Here is a 13,311-nt window from a genome sequence, read left to right as displayed (position 1 = left end):
TGGAAAGATAAGACAATTTCAACTTCACGGGATGCTTTTCTGTTAGGACTCTCTTGCGGTCTCAAGTCACCTACAGGTCGTGGTCCACGGTTCGCGTTAGTTTATGCCGGTAACGAGAATGGGTTTGTGCCAGGGGCCAAGTACGTGATTCAGTGCAAGAAGAATACCGCAGATGCTCACGACAAAATGGACGGTGATTGTTATGAGGAGTATTTTAAAGAACGTCTACTACCGAACCTGCCACCTAACTCTGTCATTGTTCTTGACAATGCCTCCTATCACAGCCGCAAGAAAGAAGCTCTGCCTACAAAGGCATGGAAGAAAGAGAATCTGCGGTCCTGGCTTCGAGAACGTGGTTTAGTGTATGATGAGAACATGCTGAATACAGACTTGATGGCCCTCGTAAACAGTGTGCAATGGAAATACGATCACCACAGAATCGATGAAATGGCAAGAGAAAATGGAGTCACGGTTCTTCGTTTACCACCATACCATTGTGAGCTGAATCCTATTGAACTTGTTTGGGAGCAAGTGAAGCACTATGTTGCTATGAACAACACCATGTTCAAAACCAGGGAGATGAGTGTTTCCTACGGGTGTCTACTGAAAACTGGGCGAACTACGTGAAACACGTGAAAGATACTTTTCTTTTTTTGCTAGTTGCTTTACGTCGCACCGACACAGATAGGTCTTATAGCGACGATGGGACAGGAAAGGGCTAGGACTGGGAAGGAAGCGGCCGTGGCCTTAATTAAGGTACAGCCCCAGCATTTGCCTGGTGTGAAAATGGGAAACCACGGAAAACCATTTTCAGGGCTGCCGACAATGGGGTTCGAACCTACTATCTCCCGAATACTGGATACTGGCCGCACTTAAGCGACTGCAGCTATCGAGCGCGGTGTGAAAGATACTGAAGCGGACATGTGGAAATCTGATTTGATCCAGGACGAAATGGAGCCCTTCATCATTGCTGTTTGCAGTGAACCTTCGTCCGATTCAGAATGATAAGAGGACTTCAGTTTGCAGCGGCAAGAAGTAATATTCGGTGAGTACCGGTACCATAAAATTGATTGGTTGTATATGGCGTAGTATTTGTGTGTGTTCTATTATTTTCGTTCTGTACAGAAGTTGTTACTGAAGATTTTAATGCTGTGGTGTGCAGCGATAAGTCATGGCATTACTTATACTGCTACATGTGTTTTGCCGGGCTGAGTGGCTCAGACGGTTAAGGCGCTGGCCTTCTAACCCCAACTTGGCAGGTTCGATCCTGGCTCAGTCCGGTGGTATTTGAAGGTGCTCAAATACGACAGCCCCGTGTCGGTAGATTTACTGACACGTAAAAGAACTCCTGCGGGACTAAATTCCGGCACCTCGGCGTCTCCGAATACCTTAAAAAGTAGTTAGTGGGACGTAAAGCAAATAACATTATTATTATTATACATGTGTTTTGTTTGTGCTTGGTTTTGTTATTCAGCTGTTCTTTCTTAAGCGCATTTTAATTACCACTGTTTTCTGTAAGACCGCATTTAATTTTTACTATTGTCTTTTGTTAAGCGATACGACAGCATAATAGTACCCCGCGTTGCCTGAGAAAATTTAATAATAATAATAATAATAATAATAATAATAATAATAATAGCTTTACGTCCCATTAACTACTTTTACGGATTTCGGAGATGCCGAGGTGCCGGAATTTAGTCCCACAGGAGATCTTTTACGTACCAGTAAATCTACCGACACGAAGCTGAAGTATTTGAGCACCTACATATATCACCGGACTGAGCCAGGATCGAATCTGACAAGTTGGGGTCAGATGTCCAGCACCTCAACAGTCTAAACCACTCACCCCGTCTGGGGAAATGTATTAAATTTAATTAAATGCATCCGACATCCTTCGAGCCCATAAAAGATATTATTTGATATTTTCTCCGCCAATTTACCTTACACTTCAATGCTGACGTTTTGTATGTGCCGTAGTTTACCTCTGATTCTGTACGAACCAAAAACAGCCCCTGTAAACTCCCGTCCCCTTTAGTTCATACAAATAATTTGCAGCTTAGTTTATTCCGCTTGTTATCTTGAAGTGAAATATTGAATTTCACGGATTTATGTGCCGCCGTTTTCCCGTGATTGTGTTGCGCAGAGCCGTTCGATATGGCAACCCTATTGTCATAAGAGCAATACTGTTTTCTTAACGTGGAATGAACCATAATAATATTAACTGATAGTTTGTCCCTCTGTAAATCTATGAAAATAACTGCAACGTATGGTATCATTTCTGATTTGTTAAGTGTGCAAGGTCTTGCAGAAACATATGTCTGGCGAAAAGATTCTGTACTAAGATACTTCCTCACATGCAATTTAAGCCATGATCACCTGGAATTCATCCTCTCATGTGTGAGGAACAGAGTTGGATATACAATTCTGGTCAACTCAAAGCTGCATACAGGAAGTGTCCCTATGGTCAGATTGTCCGGCTCCATGGTTAAATGGTTAGTGTGCTGACATTTGGTCACAGGGTTCATGGGTTCGATTCCAGGCAGGGTGAGAAATTTTAACCATAACTGGCTAACTTCGCTGACACAGGGGCTGGGTGTATATGTCGTCTTTATCATCATTTCGTCCTCATCAAGACGCGCAGGTTACCTACGGGAGTCAAATCAAAAGACCTGCATCTGGTGAGCCAAACTTGTCCTTGTACACTCCCAACACTAAAAGCCATACACCATTTTTTTCTTTCACTGGTCAGATCGACCCATCTTGTAATTCTAATACATGTTTTTGAAAGGTAATGCTTTACTGAACCATGGTCTTGTACAGACAATTCAACAAGAAATTGATTTTAACAGACTTGGTCAAGATTAAGTCACCAATTATGTAGACCTTTCTCTATATAGTGAATACGTTGATTATATTGCAAACAGTATGTAAAATATTAAGAGATAAGGATTTCATAGAGTTCTGTATTGAGGTGAGTTCAGTATTAAGTTAAAAGAAGATATATGATGGTTTAAGCTTTGATTACTGTTAAAATAAGGAATGTAAATTTTACATTCCTACTTAATTATAATTGGTACCGGCTTCGACAATTATTCTTGGTCATTATCAGCCGATCACAAATAGGTATAAAAGAAAATGCACAGGTAAATAAAATGTGAAGTTTAAATAATTCCTTCAGATGCTGTTTGTAAAGCACTAAAACACTTTATGGAGCACTGTGTGTTGAAATTTCAGCCTATCATTAAAAAGTATAGTATGCACAGGTAAACAAAATGTGAAGTTTAAAAAATTCTGTCAGATGTTGTCTAAGAAGCACCATAACACTTTAGGGAGCACTGTGTGTTGCAAATTGAATGTTATGAAGAAGTCTAGGATCGAATATGTATTTTTAGTTGCAGTTCGTGAGGCGCTATATAATTTTAGGGAACAGCACTGCATGTTGTTAGTTCCAAAATCATGAAGAATTCGTAGATCAAATACGTAAATGTAGTACGGAGCAAGTTCATGAAGAGTAGCAAGACATATGTGCAGATCCGCACTGTGCTTATTTAAATTTCACATTTTATTTACCTGTGCATTCTCTTTTATACTTATTTTGTGATCGGCTGATGATGACCAGGAACAATGGTCGAAACCGGTACCAATTATAATTAAGTAGGAATGTAAAAATTACATTTCTTATTTTAATAGAATTGAAAGTTTGGACTATCATATATCGTTTTCTAACATAATAGTGTGTAAAAAATACCCATAAATAAATTGAACATGTGCAGTATTTGAATCTTTTGCGGTGTTACATAATACCTATCAGCTCCATACCCGTACTGGCAGTACTGAATTATACACCTACAAAACTTTACTACATCCTCTTAATCAACATCAAGTTCCAGGTAACTTCACTGATAACTTCAGGCCATGCTGCCAATAGGGACATACTAATGCAGTTCATATCTTGTATTGAATATGAGGGTCCAACAGAGTCCTATAAAGGTATAATTCCTTTGTAGTGCACAAGCACTGACACATGTGGATTGGTGCAGTGTAATGTGTCTACATGAAACACATCCTTTCCTTATCATCATGGTTGACATGCACAGTATGGAAGATATGACACATTTATTGTTCTTTGCCTCAGTGCTTAGACATTCATGTTTTTCTATAGGTGTTAGTTCAGAAAGTCTGCAACAGGCCACAATTATTACCATTATTATTATTTTTTTTTGCTATGGGCTTTACGTCGCGCCGACACAGATAGGTCTTATGGCGACGATGGGATAGGAAAGGCCTAGGAGTTGGAAGGAAGCGGCCGTGGCCTTAATTAAGGTACAGCACATTTGCCTGGTGTGAAAATGGGAAACCACGGAAAACCATTTTCAGGGCTGCCGATAGTGGGATTCGAACCTACTATCTCCCGGATGCAAGCTCACAGCCGCGCGCCTCTACGCGCACGGCTAACTCGCCCGGTCATTATTATTATTCGTATTCTGAATGGCTAAATTAAGAGTAGAGGACCATTCCTTGAAACCTTTGTTTCAATCTTATTCTAATAGCAAGACTCTCCCTTAATGGGGCTGACTGATCAAAAATCACCATCAAGGAGGTGAACTTGAAGTGAACCAACACTCTAATCAGATAGCATTTTTTATATCATGTAATAAGGCAATAAACTGATTATTGTATGTAAAAATGCATTTAGTATTTTGTTACGCATAAAGAACAGAGGAATCTTCCAGATAACTTCAGGCCATGCTGCCAATAATGGCAAACACAGACACGGTGCTAATGCAATTGTTATCCATGAGCACATTATGAAATGTCCTGTTAAAGCATTAGATACATACATACATATTCATTATAAACCATTAATCCTTTTTGTGTTCAGTCTTCAAGCCCCTGTGAATGTACAAATCACCACAAAAATCCCCTATTTCTAACTAGTTCTATATCTCTTATCTTTAAATCATTAGAAACTGAGTCTAATCATCATCACCTTGGTCTCCCTGTATTCCTCTTTCCCTCCTTGACCGACTCCATCATTCTCTCAGGTAACGCTATCCCTAAAATATAAATATTAGTCAGATCGCATTAAATACAATGGCCGGCGGTGGCATCAGACAGAGTAAATAAGCATGCAAGGTCATAGAAATCCAGATTAGCAGGATAGAATAATACATAAAAACAGTGGTGATTCTTAAGATCTAAAAAAATTAACAAGTACTTTTTCAGCAATCCAAGTGTTCACAGCTAACTCAGCCCAGATAATAAAAATGTCTTAGTAATACGGCAGAAAGAAGAAGATATACGGATCTGGAAACGTATTAAGAAGCGGAGTTAGCCAAATTAGCGATACCCAGTAGCAGAGAAGAAGTAAGAACGCGCTTTCCGACGAAAAATACAACTCGGAGAAGAGTAGAGCATTAAGCCTACGCAGTCGCCGCATGGAGAAGCGAGAGAGCAAAATTAAAGATCAACTCTAAATCAGCCCGTAGAAAGGAAATAAATCTATACTGTCGTTAGTTAATTACGAAGCTAGTTGAGAAGATAATCATATGAAAGAAATTAGAGGCCAGATTAAATTATACATCTATTATCAATTGAAAGATTGCTATAGAGAAGATTTCTTTAAGATGTATTGTCTGATCCAAATCATCTATTGTATTTGCATGAACGAGCCAAGAGTCATGGGGAAGTTCTAACTGCATGAGGGAAATGGATTACTCGTAGCTGCTTCACATAACTAGGATGAGGCGAGAGCCGCTGCCAGTCCCGAGATTCGCTGGCAGTAATGATGCAGTCTAGTCCATCCCAACACCGCTGAGGAAATGAGATACGTTTTTTGTTATTTTAAGATATTTATGTAGTTTAGTAGTTAATCGTGTTTCTTTTGAAAGTGTGAAATAATCCATGTGCCTGGTGTGATCAACGAAATCAACTCCTATGACATGCCTAGCTCTCATGGTAGTCCATGCATAATGAAGTAAGAAGTGACCGTAGTATAAATGAAAGATGTGATATCGAAGGAGAGAATTATGAGAAAGTGTGTAGATCCCAAGTCATAGCCTAGGTTAATGTTGATGTCAGTAAAGAGTATCATAGAGGTTATATGTTGTATTAAATAAGGCTGTTTATGTAAGAGTAACGATATCAGACACGGTACAGGTTATAAGCTATTAAGAAGAGATGGATCCTATGTTGTTATGAAGGAAACACAAGCAAATGATACGCCGAGCGAAATGTTTTGCAATGTTAAGAAGAAATACGATATGAAGTGCAATATTTTTAAGGTAGAAGAATTGAATGAAGTGAAATATGGAATACGAAGTACGTCAAGAGGTATACGTCGCCATAATTAAGAAGAAATGGAATATGTTACGTAGTAATACAAGGTCAAATAGGATCATACTTAGCCAAGAATACATCAGAAAGGTTATTGTCTCAGAGAATAGGGATCCCATCACAATTCCAACGTACTCAAGATGGAATATGAGTTAATATATTAGATTGTAGTCACCTGGTAACCACACTGTAAATAAATTATGTTATACCGTACTAGGTTATGATTGCAGTTAATCACCTTGTACAGAGCTATAATCTTAATGATGGACCAAATCAGAGATGAGAGCTACGAAATGACTTAGGCTAGTGGCATACAAGAGAGAATATGAGATGTAATGTAGGATATGTTAGGTTATTGAAAGATTTAATGCATCTTAACGGCACATAGGCAGTAAATGAGGTAGATGTGACACATTTTAGTTTGTTAATGTTATGCATATATTGAAACTATTAAATGTAGATATAATATTGAAATTGAATATAGCACATTTTTAGCAGCGTAATTTGAGCTGCACGTTACAAGAAACTTATCCCATTTTCCGAAGCATAAATAATAAAGTCCATGATGATATCCCGACTTAGATTGGACTGATAATTAAGAATGAATGTTAGTTCAAACCCAGTTCAGGAAGATTGTATATTTGAAGTTATGTAATTTATAAGGCACCTATGTTGGATCATGTATGACTCGGAAGTCACTGTAAATATCATAGAGAAATATTTCTATTTTCAAGTAAGGCATGTGTTTAAAAGTATAGGCTATGCCGAGACATTACTCATGATATGTAGGAAAAGTAAAGGATTTAATTTGAATAACCATACGCTGAGGATGACGTAAAAAGGCTTTTCGTTTTTGGATTAATGCAGGATCAGCTGATCAGCAATACTTACTTGTAGGATAACCATTTGGAAATATCGTCATTATTTTTCTCTTCTGGTTTTTTAATGTTTACTCATTTCTATAGACATTTATTCGTTAATAAATAATATTAGATTAAGAAAATTTCACTTGATGATTATGTATAAGTATCATAGTAGAATAAGGTATTGTAGCCAAGATTTTCAATAACTGAATGCCATCACAGATGAGTCGGATAGAGATACCCATCGAGGAGGTAAAACAGAAAGGTAATAAACAAATCGCTAGGTTGAAAATGAGAAGCCTTGTTAACGCATAGAAGTTCTCTTTGGATCCCGCGATAAAAAATTTAATTACATCGCAACTGCAAGAACCCATGAGAAGCTGGTTGGGAAATTCTTTTACGTAGACCTACCTGGACGAAGGAAGGGCGTATTATCCTACTCCATTCGCCTCTCATGACCCCACCACGATTCGCTCATGTCTACAGCTCCACATCCATTGAGTTCAATCCTAACTTAGTCTTTATTTCTTCATAACAAGTACCCTACTGCCATTGTTCCCACCTGTTCTTACCAGCAATAATTCTTGCTACTTTCATGTCTGTTACTTCTAAGTTGGGAATAAGTTATATTGCACCCACCGAGCTTTCACTCCCGTATAGCAAAGTTGGTCGGAAAAAACACCTATCTAAAGACAGTTTCGTCCAGGAGCTGACTTCATTCTTCCAGAATACTGTTGATTGCAACTGTGAGAAGACTGAATTAGCTTGATCCAATTTCACTTACTACACTACCAGCCTGGGAGTACACACATCCTAAATATTTGAAATTATCTACCTGTTCCAACTTCGTATCCCCAATCTGACATTCATTTATCTTGGATGTCTTACCTACTGACATCAATTTAGTCTTAGCAAGGCTAATATTAATACTATACACATTGCACCTATTTTCAAGTTCCAAGAGTGTAGACTGCAGGCTTTAGGCAACATCTGCCATTAAGATTAATTTGTAAGCATACGCAAGTGGCTTACTAAATTTTCACCTTAATGAATCCCTTCCTGCCACTTTATACCTTATGGCAGATGATCTGTGTAAACTATGAACAACAAAGATTTTTCAAAATTCTGGCAAATACAGAAAATCCGATCCTGACAGTCTCATTATGGTCTGATACCACACTGAATTTCATCCTACTTCTTCTGAACCACTGACCTCACCTCCCTTCCAAGATGCCAGTGAACACCTTGCCTGGTATACTGATTATTAAGATACCTTGATAATTGTTGCAATCCTTCTTCTTTGCTTGCTTATAGGTAGGTGCAAATACAGCTTTCATCCAATCTGAAGGTACCTTACTAACACTCCATGATAATCTTATTTTATGAAGGCATTTCAACCATTCCTTCGCACTATACTTCACCATGTCAGGTCTAATTTCATTTATTCCTGCTGCTTTATGACAATGGAGTTTATCTACCATCCTTTCCAATTCCTTAAGAATAATTTCACCAACATCATTGGCCTCTTGACACAAGAGTTGAGAAACAATACGGATTGCAAATCATACATGACACATCGATGTTGCAGAAAAAAGACTGTGCTCTATGACTGAGATAATTAATCGTGAGAATTAATTTGATGAGTATGATGCTGTACTGCCGGAATGGGCTAAAGATGGTATTGTTGAAGAGAGATGTTATGAAGGGGCTAGAGGTAAAAATTACATTCTACCTCATCAGGGTGTATTTAAGGACCGTGCGACGATGCGAATTAGGCCCATATTCGACATATCCAGCAAAAGGAAGAGGGAGTTGTCACTGAATGACTGTATGACAAAGGTCCAAACTTAATTGAACTTATTCCCTCTGTTCTGTTCAGGTTTAGAGAAAGGCCAGTGGGTGATAGAATATTACACTTTGGCACTTGCATTTTACTGCTGCACTTGTGTGGAAGATTTTCGGTTATGCAAGGACAAAAGAGAAGCCAGATCATGCTGTCAAGATGTGTGAGATGAAAAATGGCACAAAGCTAAGAAGGTGGATGCAGATTCTGGAATTCTATCGAAAAACAGAATAAAAGATGCTGTGGTATTCGAGGTGACAGGTGTAGACCTAGCTGGACTCTTGATACTGAAAGTAAAGAGCAAGGAGTGGATTATGCTCTTTATATTTGCTGTGTATAGAGCAGTGCACTTGGAACTGGGCATCAATTTCATAACGAATGGATTTTTACTGAGTTTTCGACGGTTGATCACACGATGACAAAGACAAAAAGTGTTGACAAAAACAATGGAACAAATTTCACTTGTACAGATAATTTGTTCTGAACTGTCAACTAAAATCACAGAGAAAGAGAATCCACAATGCAGCAGGCTGGTGGGGTGGTTGGTGGCAAAATCTGATTCAGATAGTAAAGATATATTTGAGTTGTGTCCTTGGGACAGCTACACTGTGTTGCAAAGAGATGGTGACAATACTGTGTAAGTGTGAAGCCGTCGTTAATTCCCGTCCTCTTACCTACTTGCCTGAGAAGCCAGATGATCTGAACCATCTTTCACCTTCAAGTATTTTGCAGGATGATGTCTGCTTGGCAATACTAGATATAGATCAACTGGATTCTGTGAACTTATCAAGGAGATTTTGATTTCTACTACAGTTGCAACAAGATGTTGAGAAGAGTACCTAAGTCAGTTGATCCAGATGCAGAATAAGATGTCTACAAACACTGGAGAAGAGGATGTGGTGCTGGTTTCAGCTGATGGGAAGAACTGGATCAACTGGCCATTAACATGGGTGCTGGAAGTGTATCGTGGGAAAGAGTTTGAAGATTTGTGAGGTTTAAAACATTGTCAGGTGAGGTGACTAGTCCACATCAGTGACTTCTGAAACTGCGAAGGAGAATGTTGACGACTGTCCCAGTAGCCTTCACTCTCATGAACACTGTGACTCATCACTCCTCAAAGTTGTATTATGACAGCACATCTACTGCTTCATGTGAATATAAAAACTGATTAAATCTAAGTGATTTACAAGAAATGTGAAGTTCCTTTCAGGTAGAAAGGAAGTTTCTCACAGGCTATGTGCTTTAGGAATTAAGAGTGTAAGGCATTCTGAAAAGATATCTCCCTCATTAATCCTCCTATCAAAATAGTGTACATGAGCAGAAAGTTTTACAAATAGATTTCCAGTAAGGTTGGTAGATTCAAATACGGGTGGCCACATACATTTTTTGGAAGAGTAAAATCACTGTTTCGGTCTTCACATAAATCCCCATTCAATTCACAGATTTTGAAATGATATTGATCGTAAAAACTATCCATGGATAAGAAGACTCTAAATGTGTGTTCAAATACATCCGGTAGTGTTGCAGTAACAAGAACGCAAACAACAACAAAAAGAAAGGCAAGACCCCTAAGCTAAAAAATATTTAAGTCTCATTATTACACCTGAAATGGATAATTAAAAGAGAATGCTGCCAAAATAATCAATATATAGATACACAGTTGTTACAATTTTTTCATATAGATTACAGTCATTACTAATATGCATGGCTTAGGAGTCCATAGACTAGAATGTTGCAGCTTCCATTGTCAATTTATCCTGTCCAACCAGCCTCTTCTTCTATAATTAGTGCAGTGTTTTCCCTAGAAATTTTGTCAGCCAGGTATCAGGAATGAGTGGCTAGGTGGGGAAAACTACGCACTAAAATGGATATGAAAAAGTTTTAATTTATTCCCCTTATGGCATTCATATTAACAGCCAGGTAGCAGTAACTGCAATATTGAACTATTTTAGTATTTTTAAACTGAACAAGACAACAGAGGATTTTGAACTTCTAGTGTTCTACTTCTCATTCATAATCATTCAATACCGGGGATTACTATTCCATTTCTGTGGAGTGCCGTGAGCGTTTGTGGCATCATTCAAAACCGCTAAACATTTAAACTCTGATGTAATTATACTGAAAATGATGATTGCTCATTCAACTAAACAGTTTTTCAGTATGTAATTAGTGGATATCTAGGTTATGTGAGCTGGGTGGTCTGTAACCATGGTAGGGCACTGCACCCATCAAGAGGTTTTAGGGATAGCTCTGTAGTCGAACTAATATTTACTACAATTCTTTTGTCACATGAACATAAACCTCTAGACTTGCTCCTAAACTAAATTAATGAAATCCTGCAGGAATTTGTTTCTAAAAAGATAACAATGAGAAGGTTGTTATAACATTCCTTTTGTTGTGCTACATTTCACTGAACATTAATAAAGCTGGCCCCGCGGTTTAGGGGGCAACGTGCCCGCCTGTCAACCGGCAAGCCTGGATTCGATTCCCAGCAGAGTTAGGGGTTTTTAATTGTAAATTATTAATATCCCTGGCCTGGGGACTGGGTGTTCGCATCATCCTTAACATTCCTTTCCTCACATTGAACACACTACACTTCCTCCATTCCAAATTACATGCAGGTTCATATCACATGTTGCAAGTAGGGACAAAAGATCTCTATAGGTCGATGGCCTGAACAAATAGCATTAAAAAATTATAACAAATAATGCTGTTGCAGTACTACAGCCACACAATCAGGTCAGAGTATACCAATGTTGTAATATCATGGATGAAAAAGAGGTGGTCAACTATTATGCCATTAATTGGTTTTTCAGTGCAGTACAAGGTGATTTTTCGGTTCAATGGAGTACCTAAAAATCTCACTATCCACATGAACCCTGTAAATTCCGTACCCTAACAGGGAATATTATTCTACTCCCTTAGATTTATCACTCTGTGCAATCTCAAAAGAGTATTGTGACAGTGGAAAATCCAATTATCAAAGTTGACCATCAATGTTATAAAATCTTTTCAATCAGGAGAATAGATGATTAAAAATCAATAATGAGCAATCTCCCCATATAAATGTTAATTTAAATCTGTTAGTGCCAAATAGGATAATGTAGTATTATCAATACTGCATTAATGGACTCAATCGCTCATGATTTTAGGCAAAAAAGAAGCAACCAGTCACAATCAGTAATTTTATCATGAACAGTAACCTAAATGTCACTGTAGTAGCTTTACCTAAAGCTGTTCATGCCTGTAGCACCGATAGGATCCAGAACCAGCACTATGTTTCAAGTACTCATATCTCAAACTCATTGGAAATCTTACCGGGGCCTTGCAGGTAAGATGAAGAGGCTTATTCGTTACAGACTAGGAACTGTTCAGTTAATTTACAAGGTTTCAATGCCAACAACTATCCACTATTTTCAATAACAATGAATGATATTCAGCATATAACACACTACGGGTGACGGTTTGGTCTGCGCCATCAATATATAATCAGTTTCTAATTTTGTACAACTATTTCACTAGTACATGTTTCAAGAGAACCAACTCACTTCATAAGCGATTTCTACATCATAAGTCAATATTCCCCATATCTTAAGGTGTAATATAATTCATCTATACAAAAGACATCATCAATATATACCATTATTTATAACACATACACACATAATGACCATTTCTTGATAATGTTTGTCGTAATGGAACACTTCAGAAATTTTTTTCTGTTAGTGGCTTCACATCACACCGACACAAATAGGTCTTATGGTGACAATGGGATAGGAAAGGGCTAGGAGTTGGAAGGAAGCAGCCATGGCCTTAATTAAGGTACAACCCCAGCATTTTCCTGGTAAGAAAATGGATAAACACAGAAAACCATTTTCAGGAATGCTGACAGTGGGATTCGAATCCACTATCTCCCAGATGCTAGCTCACAGCCATCCGTCCCTAACCGCAGGGCCAATTTGCCCGGTTTAAAACATTTATAGAAAGTTCAACTGGTTAGTCTTATGTTATGTAACACTATAAAACATGTATTAAAATGTCAGATTGTTTCCTTAGAAAAATCGATCAGTGATAAAATATTTCTTGCTACTGTTTTTTCTGTTGCCCATTTAAGCGTAGGCCTATTAAAAAATTAACTATGATACTACCAAAGTTCATATTTGTGCATTGTTATTTTTAGAATACTTTCAAGAATGAACTGGTTTACCATTGAATTATTTCACTTCCTAAGATCTAAATGTGTAATTCATTATACCATGTCAGATGAAA

At 38.0% G+C, this 13,311-nt stretch overlaps 1 protein-coding gene across 1 annotated transcript in view; it reads right to left on the bottom strand.

Moving 5' to 3' along the window:
- LOC136882141 (uncharacterized) overlaps positions 1 to 13,311 on the bottom strand; it is a 112,638-nt gene that overhangs the window by 98,360 nt on the left and 967 nt on the right. The window lies entirely within an intron of this gene.

Source organism: Anabrus simplex, chromosome 10, assembly GCF_040414725.1.
Source record: "Anabrus simplex isolate iqAnaSimp1 chromosome 10, ASM4041472v1, whole genome shotgun sequence".
NCBI lineage: Eukaryota > Metazoa > Arthropoda > Insecta > Orthoptera > Tettigoniidae > Anabrus > Anabrus simplex.
The sequence above is the reverse complement of the archived record's forward strand: the minus strand, read 5'-3'. Positions and strand labels throughout refer to the sequence as shown.